Source organism: Schistocerca americana, chromosome 2 (genome assembly GCF_021461395.2).
Source record: "Schistocerca americana isolate TAMUIC-IGC-003095 chromosome 2, iqSchAmer2.1, whole genome shotgun sequence".
NCBI lineage: Eukaryota > Metazoa > Arthropoda > Insecta > Orthoptera > Acrididae > Schistocerca > Schistocerca americana.
In genome coordinates, this window is record NC_060120.1 from 239724847 (window position 1) to 239745024 (window position 20178).

The 20178-nt window shown below is 44.9% G+C and overlaps 1 long non-coding RNA gene and 1 other non-coding gene across 2 annotated transcripts in view; both read right to left on the reverse strand.

Moving 5' to 3' along the window:
* The window catches only part of LOC124589872, an 822095-nt gene that overhangs the window by 479629 nt on the left and 322288 nt on the right, over positions 1-20178 (reverse strand). The window lies entirely within an intron of this gene.
* Positions 18202-18276, reverse strand: Trnat-ugu. The gene has a single exon. It is a non-coding gene; the product is annotated as a tRNA-Thr (tRNA).

Consider the following 20178-nt stretch of genomic DNA (forward strand, 5'->3'; position numbering starts at 1 on the left):
GCAGGGGCTCTGGTTCTCTGTTGGACAGAAAGAAAACAGCTGACATACGCTCAGAGGCAAGATACGCCGATAACGAAAGACAAAGCTTTAACCTCAATTTGATTGCAGAGTTTTGGATAAGACACGGGTTGCAGAGACAAATGTATGGGTGAAATGAAGAAGGAGATGGAATAGGATTTAGTGTTATACAAAGGTGCAGGCAAGATACTGAACGTATCCGATCAATCCAGTTATGGAATGGTGACTGGTATTTGAGATATGAGAAGAGGTATTGAGGACACCTTTGACTGACAAACCGAGTAAGTAAACACAACTCGTGAAAATCACGCTGTCCATCAGGCCGCAAGATTAGTGAAGGAGATTGCTCAGACAAGAGAATGCTGCACATGTTTCTTACGCAAGCGCCCATAGTTAGCTCGAGCGGTCAGGAGTTTTCGCTATTTGTGACGAGCTGAGCAACATCACAGTAGTTAAGCTTTGGGAAGACTAAAGTCTGAACTAATTTGTGTTTAATTTGATGTGCAAATACTTTTACAAATTTTGAGTTCCTTTTAGACAGGAGAGTGATCTCCAGAATGCTGCGACAGATTGTCCTATAGGTCCTTGGTTAATGTTACTGATTTTAACTGGTGCTAATAATGCTAAAAATAAATAAATTTCTGTCATTATTGTGGTGTCACCGCCAGACACCACACTTGCTAGGTGGTAGCCTTTAAATCGGCCGCGGTCTGTTAGTATACGTCGGACCCGCGTGTCGCCACTATCAGTGATTGCAGACCGAGCGCCGCCACACGGCAGGTCTAGAGAGACTTCCTAGCACTCGCCCTAGTTGTACAACCTACTTTGCTAGCGATGGTTCACTGACAAAATACGCTCTCATTTGCCGAGACGATAGTTAGCATAGCCTTCAGCTACGTCATTTGCTACGACCTAGCAAGGCGCCATTACCAGTTACTATTGATGCTGTAAGACATGTACCGTCAAGAGCGACGTTCACCATTAATGGATTAAAGTTCAGCATTCCACCAGCTACGTCCGTTTTTTCTAAAGTCTAATTTCCTTGTCCTGTTCCAGACCTCACGCCAGCCAGCGTGAGCTAAAACGCGTGCCTTTCGGCTTCCTCTAGTAGCACGGTGTTGGATCTCCTGCCAACCACAATTATTGTAATGATAAATGTTGGTCTACTACAAAATATTTCTAAAGATATTGTTATTTCTTGATAGATCGAATTATTAATGTTTATTGTTCCGGTATTTTTGAAGAAGTATATGAATGACTTCATCCAAGATTATGCAAAAGTATTATATTGTTTTTGAAAAGGTAACCGGATACCACTGAGGAGTGTCGGAAGAACTGTTTCACGAAAATGTACGCTGATCACTTTTCGGTGTGGTATAAGAAAGATTTTGTTTCTCTAGGAGTTAACTTAAGATCCAGGTTGGGGCCCATCGTAATAAAGAACAAAGATTCTGATACGGCAGCAGCGATCTCAGGACATACCCGGATGTCATCAGTGTACACTGGTGTGAAGAAAGTCATGGGATACCGCCTAACATCTTGTTGAATCTCCATTTGCCCGACGTCGTGCAGCAACTCGACGCGGCTAGGACACAAGTCGTTGGCAGTGCAGTGCAGATAATATTGACCCACGCTGCCTCTATAGCAGCCCATAACTGCGGAAGTGTTGCCGGTGCAGGATTTGGTGCACCAACTGACCTCTCGAGTATGTCTAATAAATGCTCGATGGGGTCACGTCGGGCTGTCTGGGTGGTCAAATCGTTCGCTCAAAATGTCCAGAACGTTCTTCAAACCAATCACGAACAACGTACTTTGGCATCAATAAGATTTTCATCGCTGTTTGGGAACATAAATTCCGTGAAAGGCTGCAATTGTTCTTCAAGTAGCCCAGCATAACCGTTTGCAGTCAATGATCGGTTCAGTTCGACCAGAGGACCCAGTCCATTTCATGAAAACGCAGACCACACCATCATGGAGGTACCACGAGCTTGCACAGTGCCTTCTTGACAACTTGGGTCCATAGCTTCGTGAGATATGCACTGCACTCGAACCCTACCATCGCTCTTACCGACTGAAACAGGGACTCATCTGACGCGGCCGCGGTTTTCCAGTCGTCTAGAGTCCAGACGATATGGTCACGAGGAGAGTCGCTGAAGGCGATGTCCCACTGTTAGTAAAGTCACTCGTGTCGGTCGTCTGATGCCATAGCCCATTAACGCCTAACGGATACGTTCGGCCTATGTCCCATACTGATTTCTGTGGTTATTTCACGCAGTATTGCTTATTTATTAGCATTGAAAAACTCAACACAAAAGGCGGCTGCTCTCTCTCGTTAACAAAAGACAGTCGGCCACTGAGTTATCCGAAAAGGAATGTCCCAATGCTTCTAGCTCCAACTAAAATTCCACGTTCAAAGTCTGTTAACCCGCGTAGTTCGCCCACAATAAAGTCGGAAACTTTTTCACGTGAACGACTTGGGTGCAAATGACAGCTCCGCCAACGCAATGCCCTTTTATAACTTGTGTAAGCGATACTGCCTCCACCGAGCGAGGTGGCGCAGTGGCTATCACACTGGACTCGCATTCGGGAGGGCGACGGTTCAATCCCGCGTTCGGCCATCCTGATTTAGGTTTTCCGTGATTTCTCTAAATCGCTCCAGGCAAATGCCGGGATGGTTACTTTGAAACGGCACGGCCGACTTCCTTCCCCGTCCTTCCCTAATCCGATGAGACCGATGACCTCGCTGTCTGGTCTCCTCCCCCAAACAACCTAACCGATTACTGCCTCCATGAGTATTTTGTGGATATCGTTATCCCATGGTAGTTATAAGCGTGAAGTACAGACGAAATATACTTCATAGACAGCGAGAAAAACAATGGAGCAAGGGTGGTATCTTGGGGGGGGGGGGGGGGGAGGGTCGAAAACACTTTAGCCTGTCACTCTTCCTACAATCCGCTTTGTGGTCAGAGCGAAACACTATCTGTTTCCTGAGAGTACTACAGCCGCGAGTTGAAATCGCTCTCGTCGTTTTTAGTGTACGGCAGAGTAGGCACTATTTAGCCTGTAGAATGGTGAGTGTGGCAATTTGGCTCTGGCTGCCGCGGTGGCAGCAGCAGGAGGCAGTCGCAGAAATCCGTGCCACGCCGCTCCGCTCAGCGCCGCCCGGCGGACGTGCGCAGAATGCCCTCGAGCTTCCGAATAATTAACGAGCCGCCGCACCGCTGCCCCCACCCCTCAGCGTTTCCCCCCACCACTGCGCCGCCACCCGGCGCTCGTAAACAACTGACACGCGCCACGCAGCATCCGAATACACGCGCCGACCCCTCCCTCTCCCAGCCCAACTCCACACGGAGCGCCGTTACCCCCACCACGCGCGCCCGCACGATTCACGCTAGAGTGGCAGCCACTCTGTAGTCCGCCCCCACACACGTCACACACCCACACACACGTCTGCAAAGCGATGGAGCACGGTTGAGTTCCTCCGCCAGTACGTAGCTGTCGGTGCAGGAACGATGCTGAGTTAGGCAGACGCCTAATCGCTTCTGTTTGTTATCTCCCACGGCAAGATGGGCTACACGGTACAGTTTCACAAAGCGACAGGTACAAAATCCAGTTCCAAAGAGCACGACCGTGGGAGGTTCCGAATATTTCGTACCAAACGGGAACCCCAGTTGGTTTACAAACTACTGCAAATGCGTGGCGATCGACAGTTTGGGAGCGTTATAGGTCTGTCAACCCGTGTCACAGTTCGACGGTATAAGGAAATCAAAACTGTTTTATTTGCAACATTCAGCTTCATCTTCCAGCTGTTACTCTACATAGTCGCTGCTCTGTCTTAGACTTTTGTCGTAGCGTGGTACCAGCTTTCCAATACTCTCGTCATAGAACGCAACCGCTCGCGCTTTCCACCCATACTCTCAACTCGTCTGCAGCTCGCTGAATGTGGGAACTATGTGACATGGCCGAATGCACTCTGAAATAGACATAATCAGGACCGCCTTTTCGACAGTACAGTCTGCGACCACCTCGCAGCTGACCACATGTGTTTCTCTTTCTATTGTTCGATTTTACTGTTTTCAACTTTCGTGCGGTTTTGCAGTCAAATAATTTGAGGCCCCCCATACATTTCATTTCCTTTTCCGAGTTCCCTCGCTGACCACACTTTCTCGGTTTTATTTGTAAGTGAAATACCATCGGTAGTTACTCTTTTTATTTACAGTTCGATTACACTACACGGACTTATAACACAATTTCCTCCCTTGTTTCACTAAACTTGTACAGCTGGAGTTGGGAATATAATTTTTCCGAAATCGGTCGTGTTTATAATAAAACAAAGTCACAACACACGCGATATGTTCAGTCTCGCCGTGAAGCTTAGTTGCAGATGTTCTGTAAACAAAACCTATGCTTAACTGTATTGCATTTTTTCCGGCATTGTATTTCACACAGACTATAAACTGTCAGTCAAGTACGTTCCAGTTGTGACGTTAGTTTGATTATTAATAAACACCAATTTCCATTAGTTTAAAGCTTCGCCCAACCCTACCCCCTCCATGAAGCTAACAAGAGGTATCCATTACATAGCTGAGATTCTGGGCTCCATTCATGATATTTTCGTATTATATCCCGCATGGTCGCGCGGGATTAGCCGAGCGGTCTTAGGCGCTGCAGTCATGGACTGTGCGGCTGGTCCCGGTGGAGGTTTGAGTCCTCCCTGGGGCATGGGTTGTGTGTGTTTGTCCTTAGGTTAATTTAGGTTAAGTAGTGTGTAAGCTTAGGGACTGATGACCTTAGCAGTTAAGTCCCATAAGATTTCACACACATTTAGACTTTTTTTTCGTATCCCGCATGCAACCAAAATGTAAAGATCTCAGACGCTGACATATGAAATATATACCTAAAATATGTATTTTTTAATACTGTACGATAGAAATTAGATGTCGGTAAAATGAAAAAGTTTGCGTTTGGATCGTTCAGCGTCTGCAGATGCAGAAAACCTTAATTCGTATTACCTCTGTTTATAGATTAGGACTTAGGCTTCCTATTGTGACGGGTGGCGCGAAACTTGAGAAAAATTGGTGCAAGAACTGCCAGACCATATACACTTATAATGGTATAAAATTGGCACAAGGTACACAGGAAAAGAAACGTTGTTAGTGAAGGCCGACACGGTATACTGCAACACTTCCGTCTCCATACTGCAAGTTTAAATTTGCTTGCCGCCTTGCTAAATTCTCATTGCTCTTATTCGGCGCCACAGCCGAGCAAAAGCAATACAACTCTCGTGTAGTAGGTTGGTTGAGGTGTGTAAGTACGTTGATCATCGTATTCCAACGGGAATAAGGTAAGAATGACATGAATTCGATGACACCTCCTTTCCCGTCCACGGTTGACTATTAGCCCCATCTGAAACTGATAAAGATAACTAACGGCTAGAATGAAAAGGATTACCGCCGCATGGCCGTAGCACGTCTGCATGTTTACGAGGGGGTTACTCAACCTTCAGCCATCATGTAGCGAGTGGCGCACATAAAACTGGCCCCTGCGCTGAATGAAGAAAATCATCATCACTTTCTTACATTTTTATTGTACAGTTTCATTATTAACTATGTAATTAACAGTTTAAGTAACAGATTTACTTTTATTGGTTTAATAAGCATATTTTAGAACTGAATTTAAAGTCTGTGTTCAAAATGTTCTCCGCCAAAATCCAAGCAAAGTTGTGCACGTTGAAGCATGTTAAGGAGAACACTTTTCAGTATTCTTTTAGGAATGTTCGAAATTTCTTCACATAAGTTGTTTTTTGATGTGTCAAGTGTTCTGGGATTGTTGCGGTAGACTCTAGCCTTTAGAAATTCCAAAAGGTAAGAGTCACACGGTGACAAGTCGGGAGAGCGGAGTGGCAATAAGCCCTTAGTAATGGTCCTCTCTTCTGTAAAATCATTATGTATACGAGTTAAGGACAAATTCGACGTATGTGATGTTGCCCCATATTGCTGGAGATACGCACAACATTTTTCGTTTGCAGTTAGCAGAGCCGAAAATTCATTGCAGAGTTGCAAGTAAACATGTGTGTTGACATTTCGTCGAAGAACAACAGTCCAATAATTCTGTTACCAACTACAGCACACCGTACACCAATTTTTAAATCGTTAAACGGCTTTTGCAGAATGTCATTGGGATTCTCTGTAGCCCATTGTCTTGTGTTTTGTGGGTTAACGTAACCCGACAGATGAAACAAAACTTCACCCGTCGAAAAATGGAGGAACAGATCAAGATGTCCCCCAGCGACATTCTCCAGCAACCATTTATAGTAATGTGTACAATTAACCCTTGTCCGCTTCTTTTATTTGCTGAGCAACACTCACACGGTAAGGTTTAATATTTAAGCCTTGAAGGATGCGTTGACATGACCTGCAAGATATTCCACATTGCTGTGATAATCGTCGTGTTGACTTGTAGGGACTTCTTTGAATGTGTGCCGTCACGTGTACGTACAGTCGGTGTCTTATTTCTCTTTGAATTAACAACACTGCCTGTCGAACGCCACTTTCTCACTAGATCCTGAATCGTTGATTTTGCAGGAATATTACTTTCAGGAAACTTTTCATGAAAAGTGTGATGAAAAACTTTAATGGATTCAGACTGCACATATTCTTCAACAATGAACACACGATCTTCAATGGAGTAAGGCATGACAATGAAGTAAACGGTTTATAACGACTACTTTTCGTATGAACTACTTACACGCTACTGCTGTTGGAAGGTGGCAAAGAAATTGACACGCTAGTAATGCTACTCACGCACGTTCGCAGTCCGGTTCGGGCCGGTTCTATGTGCGCCACTCTGTATAAGGGGCGATCAAAAAGAAACGAGCCGGAGTCATAATTGCTGAAACCAGAACCTGTATGTTAGAAGTATTGACCCTGGCTATTGAGACACTTGGCCCACTGTGACACGAGGCGGTGAATGGTTGTCTCATAAAATTCCCGGGGCTGCAATGTTAACCAGTTCAACACGTACAGCTGGACGTCGTTGTCCGAGATGAATCCTCTTTCAGGGGCTTTTTAAGGGGACCAAAAATGGCGTAATCACGCGGACAGAGGTCCGGACTGTATAGAGGGTGGCCGAGAGCCTCCTATTTGAATTTCTGCAGGAGTGCCGTATGAGGCTTTGCATTGTTGTGGAGCAGAGTGACCCTACGGGTGAGATTGCCTGGTCGTTTTGATTTGATCGCTTGCCGAAGAAAGATCAATGTTTGCGAGTAACGCTGGACATTCATTGTTGTTCCGTGCTGCAGGATGTGAATCACAAGGGGGCAATTTTGGTCAAAGAAGAACGTCAGTGTAAACTTTCCTACACTCGTGAGGATGGCCTTGACTTTTTTTGGTGGTGCTGACTCTGGATGTTTTCACTGGAGACTCTGTCGTTTTGATTCTGGTTCGAAGTGATCACACCATAACTCATCTCCAACCACCACTCGTGGCAGGAACGCATTCCCTTCCCGAGCATAGCGCTGCAGATGAGCGTAACTGCCTATTCGACATGCTTCCTGGTGTGGTTGAAGACTGTGGGTCACCCATTGGGCACACGATTTGCGCATGTGCAGTCGTTCCTTAGTGATGGTGTGAACTCTTCCGACTCCCAGTCCGACCACGGCGGCTAGGTAATGAGTGTGTCCACCAGCTGGACGATGTCATCGGCAATGCATTGTGCAGCTCCAGACCGTGCGTCATCGGCTCACGACACCCGTCCTTCCCTGAAGCGCTTGTGCCACGTCTTGACCCTTGCAAAGGTCATGCAGTATTCGCCGTACACTTGTGACATTCGTCGATGAATGTCCGTTCCTCCTACTCCTTCCTCTGTCAGAAAACGAACAACACCTGTTTTCTCTTCTGTTGACGCCTCCATGTCACTGTTTGCAATGCGACTGGCAGCGTTGGACGATTGATGCATGCTGCTGCTAGCTCTGTACAGTCACGTGACGTGCACGCGTGCCGTCTAGCGACCAGCTGTGAACTTCCACGCTCTGGTAGGAACCACACCTCGTTACACTCGCCGCGATGTCACCCTCCTGTCACCGGTATGCGCATTCCAGGCTCGAGCTCGTTTCTTTTTGAATGTCCCTTATATATTACGTTCACTAGTTAATATACTACCGTCTGCGGGCACCAAACTGTTTTCCTCAATACACCTATGAATATACACTCCTGGAAATGGAAAAAAGAACACATTGACACCGGTGTGTCAGACCCACCATACTTGCTCCGGACACTGCGAGAGGGCTGTACAAGCAATGATCACGCGCACGGCACAGCGGACACACCAGGAACCGCGGTGTTGGCCGTCGAATGGCGCTAGCTGCGCAGCATTTGTGCACCGCCGCCGTCAGTGTCAGCCTGTTTGCCGTGGCATACGGAGCTCCATCGCAGTCTTTAACACTGGTAGCATGCCGCGACAGCGTGGACGTGAACCGTATGTGCAGTTGACGGACTTTGAGCGAGGGCGTATAGTGGGCATGCGGGAGGCCGGGTGGACGTACCGCCGAATTGCTCAACACGTGGGGCGTGAGGTCTCTACAGTACATCGATGTTGTCGCCAGTGGTCGGCGGAAGGTGCACGTGCCCGTCGACCTGGGACCGGACCGCAGCGACGCACGGATGCACGCCAAGACCGTAGGATCCTACGCAGTGCCGTAGGGGACCGCACCGCCACTTCCCAGCAAATTAGGACACTGTTGCTCCTGGGGTATCGGCGAGGACCATTCGCAACCGTCTCCATGAAGCTGGGCTACGGTCCCGCACACCGTTAGGCCGTCTTCCGCTCACGCCCCAACATCGTGCAGCCCGCCTCCAGTGGTGTCGCGACAGGCGTGAATGGAGGGACGAATGGAGACGTGTCGTCTTCAGCGATGAGAGTCGCTTCTGCCTTGGTGCCAATGATGGTCGTATGCGTGTTTGGCGCCGTGCAGGTGAGCGCCACAATCAGGACTGCATACGACCGAGACACACAGGGCCAACACCCGGCATCATGGTGTGGGGAGCGATCTCCTACACTGGCCGTACACCACTGGTGATCGTCGAGGGGACACTGAATAGTGCACGGTACCTCCAAACCGTCATCGAACCCACCGTTCTACCATTCCTAGACCGGCAAGGGAACTTGCTGTTCCAACAGGACAATGCACGTCCGCATGTATCCCGTGCCACCCAACGTGCTCTAGAAGGTGTAAGTCAACTACCCTGGCCAGCAAGATCTCCGGATCTGTCCCCCATTGAGCATGTTTGGGACTGGATGAAGCGTCGTCTCACGCGGTCTGCACGTCCAGCACGAACGCTGGTCCAACTGAGGCGCCAGGTGGAAATGGCATGGCAAGCCGTTCCACAGGACTACATCCAGCATGTCTACGATCGTCTCCATGGGAGAATAGCAGCCTGCATTGCTGCGAAAGGTGGATATACACTGTACTAATGCCGACATTGTGCATGCTCTGTTGCCTGTGTCTATGTGCCTGTGGTTCTGTCAGTGTGATCATGTGATGTATCTGACCCCAGGAATGTGTCAATAAAGTTTCCCCTTCCTGGGACAATGAATTCACGGTGTTCTTATTTCAATTTCCAGGAGTGTATTATTTTATCGCCGATGTCGAATTCCTTGTCCTAATTTGATATTCTCATTACTCCATGCTTATGAAGTGTGGTTAGGGGAAATTAAAATTCTCACCTTCCTTGCACAGAGCAATCTCGGCTAGTGACTTTTCCCTATGCAGAGTGCTCTTATGGGATATTGCCTAACCTTGCAAACCGGTGGTACTGCGTTACGCTCCCTGGTAATGCCGTCAACTAGCGCTTACGCCCAATAGCAACGAGAAACCACGGAGATTGAGCCCAGTAGCTTCAGCACGGAGCTTAGCACCTATGTGGATCTAACACACACACTGCGGTAGCAATATAAAAAAATACTCCGCATCACTCTCCCTTTGGTGGTGAGGGGTGGCGGAGGGAGGATGTTGTAACCGGAAGTGGAGGTGGCAGTTATTGCTGAAACAACCGGTTTTCGATTGTATCTTAACCTCATTGTTAAAACCCCACAAAATGACCGGTTTCTGAAATACCCAGTTTTGGGTTCTTTATTTCTGTTATTTCGTGAAACAAAAGTAGAAATTGAACAACGATTGAAAACTTTTGACTCTCTCGGTTTCAAGATATACGGAATCAAAATATTAAATTAAGTAACTATGTGCTGCTTTTGCCTAAAAGTGATAAGCCGGTGAATGTTACAAAAAAATCACAAGTAGTCTTCCAGTGATTTTGTTTGAAACTATGCTCAAAAATCATGTTGTAATCGGGTCATACTAATATTTGGACATTACGGATAGTCAGTCGTAAAGTGTGAAAATTGAGATTGAAGAACTCTGTTTTCCAAGTTAATTTGCCCATTTCAGAGGAGTACAGGAAGATAAAGGCATATTCTGTAATCACAGGCAGCAAAGCTATGAAAGAAGTGTTGTTAAGTTTTTAATTTATTACTGTTACCATAATTTCCATCCTCTTTTATTGTTTCGTAGAAATGGTTGACAAATTTTTAATCTCTAATAACAAATGAAGCTTTGTATTTCATTGCTACATTATTTCATTGCTACATCACTTCGTAAAAATATTTCCAGACTAGGGTCGGTACCACCCTGTAGTATAACGGATGTCTGGCGACGACAGCGAGAAAGTACCGTATCGACCAGGTGGGGAAAAGTCTTGCACTCAACACGTACATGCATACCTTAAGCCATGACACACGGCAAAAGGGACAGTAAACTGTCAGTAACGCTGTGCCAGTTCTTATGTGACGTGTTTGCTGCTCGTTTCTCTTATTAAAATAGCACTGACCGCTTTTCAAATTTTCTGTAATATTTCAAATCAACGGAAATTTTACGAATAAAAATTACTCCTTAAAAAAAGATACATTTAAAAACGAAAATCTTCAGTACTGCTACTGTGGCTAATTGGTACTTCGGGTTTTTCTTCGTTTATTAGGTAAAAAATGATATAGCCGACACCAAACAAATACAGGAAGACACCGGTTATTCAGAACTATAACAACGGTATTGATGAAAATACAATGAAATGAAAACTCTTAGCTGTTTACAGGCGTTGACATACGTCAACGAGGACAGATGAAAATGTGTGCCCCGACCGGGACTCGAACCCGGGATCTGCAGACGCTCTATCCATTTTTTTTTTTTTTTTATAAAATCTCATTTTGTTCGTTGCTTCTGCTCATGGTGGACGTCGCAAGACACCCGTTTCAGTTCGTCGTTGATCAATTATCTCAGTTTTTTTATTACAGAGGGCACCTAACCCTCTGACCGAACACGCTGAGTTAACCGTGCCGGCGGTCCATCTGAGCCACCGAGGACACAGAGGATAGCGCGACTGCAGAGATTTATCTCTGGCACGCCTCCCGCGAAACCCACATTCTCAACGTATTGTCCCGCACTACATTCTTAGTGCCCCCGCGCATTATACTCATTACTCGTGGCGCGTTGCCGATTCCCGTAAGAGTTCGGGAACATGTCCGAAAAAACAGATACCATCTTAGTATATATACAGTTCAGGCTCACCGGCCAATTGACCATCTTCTTCTTCTGTGCGAATGCACAAACAGTGCCCGAAAGAACAGATACCATCTTAGTATATAACGGTATTGATTTTAACTGGTTGGTTTTTCCCATCCCTAACCGGGAGTCGCGTGCTCACAACTCCACTGCAGACTAGCCTTCCCTCTAGCTAGCTCGGTTGCACGGGACAGCCTGATCGGTAGGCGGAGCCAGACCGCAAGCAATTCCAGTGGCTTACAACAGCTATACACGAACTGTGTTCAACGTCAGCAGTTGTGTGGAACAAATAGTGCGTAGTGTGATGTCACTGATAAAACAAGGATGCAGCGCGAGTTCGCCGGCTAAACGAGCAGTTCCAGTTTCATAGAGCTCAGTCGTTCAATCACAGAACACCTGCCGATGATCATCGTTCACGCCGACGACGTTTCCGACAGGAAATCAGCAGTCCAAATACAAGTCATCGCCATGGAGCAAAGCGTGCGCCGAGAGAGAGATAGCCGCGTTCCGCAATTTTGACTTAGTCCCTGTGCAACGACTAGATGAGAGTCGAATGTTTGTGTTAACTGAAACAATCAATGTTTTGGACATGGACATCCGTAGGAGTTTCAGCAGGTTGTAATATCATAATTTTGTCCATAGCTGTAGTTCAGCATCTGCTGTGAATACTCATCTAACAAAGTTGAAAATCAGTCATCATCCACACGAAACTTTCATTAGCTTCACTTTACTGGAGTCATCAGTTTACTCTGTCATCTTCAGAAATTACAAGTTGGCTCAAATCACAGACAAGTCGACGTCAAATGAGGATCGGACGACAGCGTCCTCGAAACAGCCGGCACAAAATACATATATAAATGGAGTGCGATAAAAGGAGTGTGTTGAAACAAATGTACAAAGACTGAACAACAGAAAAAAGGAACAAGTTTAATGAAAGAAATATAAAACAGTTTAGCGTTGGAGCTACTACATACCTTCGTTAAAGAAGCGGAAAATATAATAATAAATCTGTAAAATCGTCGTGTCTGTTTTTGAACACACTAATCTCCAAAACTACTAAACGAATTTTCATGGACTTTTCAACGATAACCTGAGAATAGTTGGGGCACCGTTTACTTAGTCATCAAAATCGGATCACGAAAAAAAATTTGTGTTTTAAAATTTTACTAAAATTTTCTCGTCTGTCTATCTCAACATGCTAATCTACAAAACTACTAGACAGAGTTTTGTGGGGTTTTCACTGGTAACTTCAGCGTAGCTGGGGGCACCGTATGGTATATATTTCATCAAAATCGGATCAGGAACAGAAAAGATATTCATAGATATTATAGATATGTATGTAGGTACTATGTTGGACATCTCCTCCGAAATCATTGGACTGATTTCAATCGTATTTGGTACACACACCACATAGTGTCTGGAAAGAATTGCTGCTGGGTAAAAATCGCCTTTCTGTTAAAGAGATAAGGGTGGGGTCGAAAAGGAAGTGTAGGGCACAACTCGCGAATACCTAGATTTTGTTCATCGGGTATTTGAGAACTACAGCAGTTAATGACTTGCAGCAAACTTTATATATGATTTCAAACATTTAGCATACAGTATTCGCGTATGCCACTGAATGTACCTACAAAATTATATCATTATGCGACACAGAGTGAGGGGGAGGGGGAGACGGACAGACACAGGAACGAGGAAGAGATGAAGAAGACCAAGAGGAGATGGACAGAGAGGCGGTAGGAGGAGGTGGACAAAATGAGGAAAGAGTAACAGATGGACAGAGAGGGGCGCGTGTGGAGATGGACAGGTGGAGAGAGAGAGAGAGAGAGAGAGAGAGAGAGAGAGAGAGAGAGAGAGAGAGAGAGAGAGAGAAGGGAGAGAAAGAAGTGGACAGAGACGGAGGGGCAGAGGAGACTGTATACACATACCTGGGCAATGCCGAGTACTCAGCTAGTACGTAATATACGCAATGAGTACCAGGCATCAGATTATTAAATTGCTAATCATACAAATTATACGCGACAGAGGTCACCCATTACATTTATGGCTAGAAGAGAATTAATCACGCGTAAATAAAAAGTAGTAGCGCTGATGTACAAAGAACTTTTGTAAAAAATATGCACACAGGGAGTGCTAGTATCCACTGAACCATATAAAATCTTGTAAAATGTTTAAATGGCTCTGAGCACTATGGGACTTAAAATCTGAGGTCATAAGTCCCCTAGAACCTAGAGCTACTTAAACCTTAGCTAACCTAAGAACATCACACACATCCATGCCCGAGGCAGGATTCGAACCTATGACCGTAGCGGCGCGCCGTTCCAGACTGAAGCGCCTATAACCGCTCGGCCACAGCGGTCGGCTAACGTAAGTACATAAACCGATAATTAAACCTTGAATCAAAACAAACAAGAATAAAAATATCATTACACGTAACGGAGTTAACAAGGCTAATACACTACATTTCATCAGGTGACGGTGACGCTAAGAGCAGATGGAAGAGCGGCGATTCGTTGAACTTTCAGGATCTTGGAGACGAGGTCACCAGCCGTATGCGAGTTTGCAGAAAAAGCAAGTAAGTTACGGGGGCTGTCCAGAAAGTAAGTTACGATCGGTCGCGAAATGGAAACGACTATGAAAATCCGATAACGCTTTGCAATGATGTGTTGGGCAGTGTCTCTAGTATGACTCTAGGTAGAATTATGTCGCTCTTTTCATTCCTGAGCTCTCAGTGAGCGCTTAAAAATGTTATAGAAAATAGTGTCTCCCGCCAAGTACGAGTGCCTGGTGAGAATTTTCCCCTGAAGCTATGCAACCAACATTACATAACTGTCGTGCGGTTTCTTCTTCAAGACAATTCTCAGCCTCGTTCTGCAGGGGCAATGAAGATGTTCCTGTATCGTTTCAATTGGAAATGTTTGGTTACCCACAATACAGCCCGTACTTGTCTCCCACTGATTTTCATCTCTGTTGAAACGAACCGCTGGCTATGCAGACAACATTTCGGCACAGACAACGAGCTTTAGGCAAGCGTAGAGAATTGGCGGAAAGCACTGACGGCTGCCTTCTATGATGAGGGTATTGGAAAGTTGGTACAACGCTACGACGAATGTCTGAGTCAGAACGGCGACTACGTAGAGAAGTAGCTGAAAGGTGTAGCTAACTGTTACAAATGAAACATTTCTGATTTTCACTGTGATTTTCATTTCGCGATCAATCGTAACTTACTTTCTGGACAGCCCTCGTAGCTGTACTCGGACGCAGGGAGTGGGGATAGCCTACACGAAAGCCCGCGAGGGGCGCCAACGCGTATTTACAAGTTGAATTCGTGTGTAGAACACGTCCCTGTAGCTCACACAAATGCAGACTAATGCTTAGTACATGAAAGCTAGTACAGCTTGGTAAGTATTTTAACTAGTTAGTGTGCGGCAGCTGCACACCAAACTAAGTTGTAGTCCGTGTAATATTTACGATTATTCGTGCTTGACACTGTTTCTTCAGAGTAGCTTCCTTGCTCGCACATACATATGAGCGGCACTTCTAAGGCTGTCGTCAGTGTACGGAACTCACAATAGTTACACATAATGAAGATAAATGACATTACAACAGATACGCATCTTTGACCGTCAACAAGATACAAGATTTCCAATCTGCCCCTCGGCTCGGCCCTTTCAGGATCCGTATCCCCTAGGATGAAAGCGTTATGCAGGCTCTATCTGGGGAAATTTTATGATAATTAACCCACAAGAGTTGCATTTTAGAGTAGTTTTAGAATCAAAGTTTATAACGGAGCATTTAACGTTTGCTATTTACTTCGACAAAATTTTACTATGCAATTTAATGCTTTAATGATTAGATGAGGATAAAAAAATGAAAGGAACTGGAATCTTCAAGGTATGAACAACCATATTTTTCAAAATAGCAGTAAAACGTGGGGGTTTCATGTCAGTACAAAAATCGTGTTTTAGTATTAAAAATAACATACCTTATCTATAAGTAAATATGTTTGTTAGCAAAATTCACGGTAAAAAGGTATGTTTCAATCAAACAAATTTTACTTTTATTTACTTCCAATGCAATATTTTCAGAAAGAATCAGCCTTAAAACCAAACTATCAATCAATCCAATTGGTTTGGGCCGACACTTCACATTAATGCGCCTGCGTGCTTTGTCTATGTAAATTAGTTGCTTTAAAAGGTCACTGAATGAGGCTAAAGCGTTGAGCCTGTCTTGCAATGTGGAGATTCTAAATATGTTTCTGATCGTCTTTGGTTTTGAATATAACCTTTCCCCACTGATGTTTGTGATCATAAGTGACAGAAACCTAGATGGTAGGAAAACAACGTTAGACGTTTCGTGGGTTCTCGTTTGAATGAAATGAGGTAGGAATGAAACCGACTTTCAGCGAAATCTGACTCATTTCAAACTACCGAAATTCCGTTCGACATTTTTTAAACATTTCAACGATATTTCCAAATGGAGGGCCACGACTTTAACCGTGTGCCACTGGTAATTTTACACAAGGAAGTGCTGTTCACTGAAAAATTCATCCAAATAAGCCCACGTAAAATAATCACGTCTACGACTTTTAAGATTATAAGATCATCAGCGTCACAGTCTTGAAATCATTTTTTTTTTAATTTTTGTAGTGCGGACACCTTTGTGCTCCTACACTGTAGCCTATACTAAATAGTCTATCCGTAGTTAAGACCCTGCCTCTTAGGTGAGACCAAATGTATAATCAAATCACCATATCACTCTCCTCGGCGCTTAGGTTTTCCATGATTTCCCTATCGCTTCAGGCAAATGCAGGGATGGTTCCTTTGAAAGGGCACGGCCGACTTCCTTCTCCATCCTTCCCTAATCCGATGAGACCGATGACCTAACTGTTAGGTCTCTTCCACAAAATCAACCCAACCCAACCCAATCCTCGGCGCTATACCTCAAGCTTTATTTAACCTTGATTTCCATTACGTATTCATGTTCTGTGAAGTAGTCAGACTTTGCTGCCATTTCATTGTAACTAAAGTATTCAGTCGGTGTGCCCTGTTTGTACAGGGCTTAAAAAAAAAAAAAAAAAAAAAGGAAACAACGCGAGAAACGCAAGTTTGAACCTAAATTCACATGAGAGGCAAGCCTGTAGATTGCGCTGTTGTATTTGACGACGAATCTCACCTGTGTAAGGTTCAATACGTCAGAAGTGTCAGTCAAGGTCAGAACAGCGTTCTGTTCAGTTACGAGCATTGTGTCCGGAGTTAACAGAACTCGATCGAGCGCAAATTGTTGGTTCTTGTATGGTGAGTGGTCCCACAAAAATGGTAGCCAAAGTGTTTTGTGTTTCAAAAGGCACCGTATTGAAGATTTATAACGCATACTGGCAAAGCGGAAATCACTACGCAGGCGAAAGCGTGTGTTAAGTGATTGTGACATACGGTCACTGAAGAGGACTGAGACGAAACATAAGGGGACGACAGCTGCAAAAGCCGCTACAGAACTGGCATTCGCGAACCCTGTTAGCATTTAAACAGCACGAAGGGAGCTTCATAAGCAGTTAATAGCAGGGTGATCTGGAAATCCAAAGCCACTCATCAGTGATGCAAATGCCCGTTCGAGGAAAATGTGGTGCCAAAGACATAACACTAGAATGTATACCAATGAAAGAAAGTAATTTGCTCGTACGAGTCTTGTTTCTTACTGTTGCCAACTTCTAGGAGAGTTTATGTCCCGAGAGGAACTTGGCGGTTGTCCAGTTCATGATTTGGAAAGCCATATCGTGGTATTCCAAGGGCCCCATGGTTACATTGCAATTATTGCCAAAGATCGTGTGACGATTTTGGCTGATCAGTTCCATCCTACAGAACAATGTTTGTTCCCCAGTGGTGATGCTGTGTTCCAGAAGACATGACCCCTGTTCACGCAGCTCGCATTGTTCAGCGCTGGGTTTGTGAACACGAAGATGGATCTTCGCATCTCACTTGTTCACCTCTGTCACCAGATCTCAGTATTATTTTTCCCTTGTGGTTCGCTCCAGAGAGAAGGGTGCGTGTTCAGTATCGACCTTCATCTTTGTTACGCAAACTTGTCACTATTTTGCAGCAAGAATGATAGAAGACTCCCTTGGAAACCTTGCACGATCTGTGTTTGTCCATGCCGAGGCGACTGGAAACTGTTTTGAATGCCAACGGGTTTCCTACACTGTATTGGGCATGGTATTTTATATTGTTTTTGGTGTTTCCATATTTTTATAACAACCGCCGTATTTGTATCATTCAGGTCTTAGTATGTCATTTATCCGAGAAGTGCTGTTAGGAGAGTTCCTGTGTTGTAATTCTAAGTGTAGCGTTAATCACGTGAATTGTGATCAAGCAGAAAGTCAAGACTTCATTTCACCCTGCCAGCAGGAAATTACTTCTGATTCTTTGGTTTCATTTGGGACAGGATAGTGGAAGGCAGGTTCCCTGTTTTAGCATAACATAGCTGTGCACAGCAGAGAGATTTGTGAAATAGTAATTAATTGGACACTCTAGCTGCAAGCAGGCGTTGATACACTTCATTGGGGACATGTTGAAAATGTGTGCCCCGACCGGGACTCGAACCCGGGATCTCCTGCTTACATGGCAGACGCTCTATCCATCTGAGCCACCGCGGGCACAGAGGATAGTGCGTCTGCAGGGACTGATCCCTTGCACGCTCCCCGTGAGATCCACATGTCCACAACACTACATTCGTAGTGCGCCTAATAGATGTTTGCCTATCATACTCATTACTCGTGGCAGATTAATCTACCAAGTCCCGTACGAGTTCGGGCATAGCGTGTGCGTTCGCACAAGAAGGTCAAAGGCCGGGAACCCATATTTTTAACTATATATATGACGGTAGAATCTGTTCCCGAAAGAACAGTTACCGTGGATGACCATGCAGCTTTGCTAGAAGTGAAATGGTAATTAATTGGACACCCTAGCTGCAAGCAGGCGTTGATACACTTCATTGGGGACATGTTGAACATTTTCAACATGTCCCCAATGAAGTGTATCAACGCCTGCTTGCAGCTAGGGTGTCCAATTAATTACCATTTCATTTCTAGCAAAGCTGCATGGTCATCCACGGTAACTGTTCTTTCGGGAACAGTTTCTACCGTCGTATTTATAGAGAGATTTGTGTCTACTTTGCCAAACTGCAGACTGCCAGTTTGCATTGAGACTAAACTAAATCATTATCGTCCGCAGCTCGTGGTCGTGCGGTAGCGTTCTCGCTTCCCACGCCCGGGTTCCCGGGTTCGATTCCCGGCGGGATGACTGGGTGTTGTGTGCTGTCCTTAGGTTAGTTAGGTTTAAGTAGTTCTAAGTTCTAGGGGACTGATGACCATAGATGTTAAGTCCCATAGTGCTCAGAGCCATTTTTTTAAAATCATCATTATTGCTCTACCGTACGAACCATCCCAATGGACAATGTTCCGAGCATTAACACCTGTTATAGACACCCAAGATTTAGCCTTGTTGCTTCTGCATTCGTGACCATCTGAAGCCAAACATTCTTCATTGTTGGATTTCAGGTCCGCCTATTATGCAAAACAACTTTTTTCATAGGAACACAGTAAAGTTTCAACACCTCTTTGCCATCGTCAGTCGGTACATTTATTAAGCTCTATAAAATGTAAACATGTGTTAAGTAATAATTGTTGAAACAAAATTATGCAAAAAATACTTTCTGTTTTTGTCTGATTTCCACATTGTCGGGTTATGTAGAACCAGCCCTGTTTACATTACCACTTATTGGCAGCTTCCCATCTGCTATGAAACGGCGCCGGCCGGAGTGGCCGAGCGGTTCTAGGCGCTACAGTCTGGCACCGGGCGACCGCTACGGTCGCAGGTTCGAATCCTGCCTCGGGCATGGATGTGTGTGATGTCCTTAGGTTAGTTAGGTTCAAGTAGTTCTAAGTTCTAGGGGATTGATGACCTCAGAAGTTAAGTCCCATAGTGCTCAGATCCATTTGAACCATTTTTATGAATCGGCGTTGCTGTGAGGTTGATTGGTGAGCTAACGTTTCACTTCATCTATAAATGCAATTTTATGTGCGAAAATATTTCTAGATTATACTTTGTGACTATTTACAGTTAGCTTTGAGTTATTCGTTCGCAGCTACATTCTTGTCTGTTGTATCCTCACCTGCATTATTATTTGTTGTTGGAACGCACACACAAATACAGTACGTGTTTTGTGGTATTTCACTCGCAAGTTACACTTTTTCGCTTTCCAGAACAGACTGTTTATATCGCTGCTGTGTATCCAGTGCCTATTGATGTTAACTTGTTCTCATTTCAGTTCGGCGTCAAATTTAACCTTTTTTACTTTCTCTCTTTCTCATCGTGTACGCATGTGTGTGTGTGTGTGTGTGTGTGTGTGTGTGTGTGTGTGTGTGTTTCTTTACCTGTTTGTGTCGTTTTTGTACAGTTCCTTTAATGAATCAATTAGTGTGCCACTGAATTGTGTAGTGTAGTAGTTTATGAGCTTTTCCTTCTGCTAAAGTTTCCGTATGTGGAAATTTTTTTTGT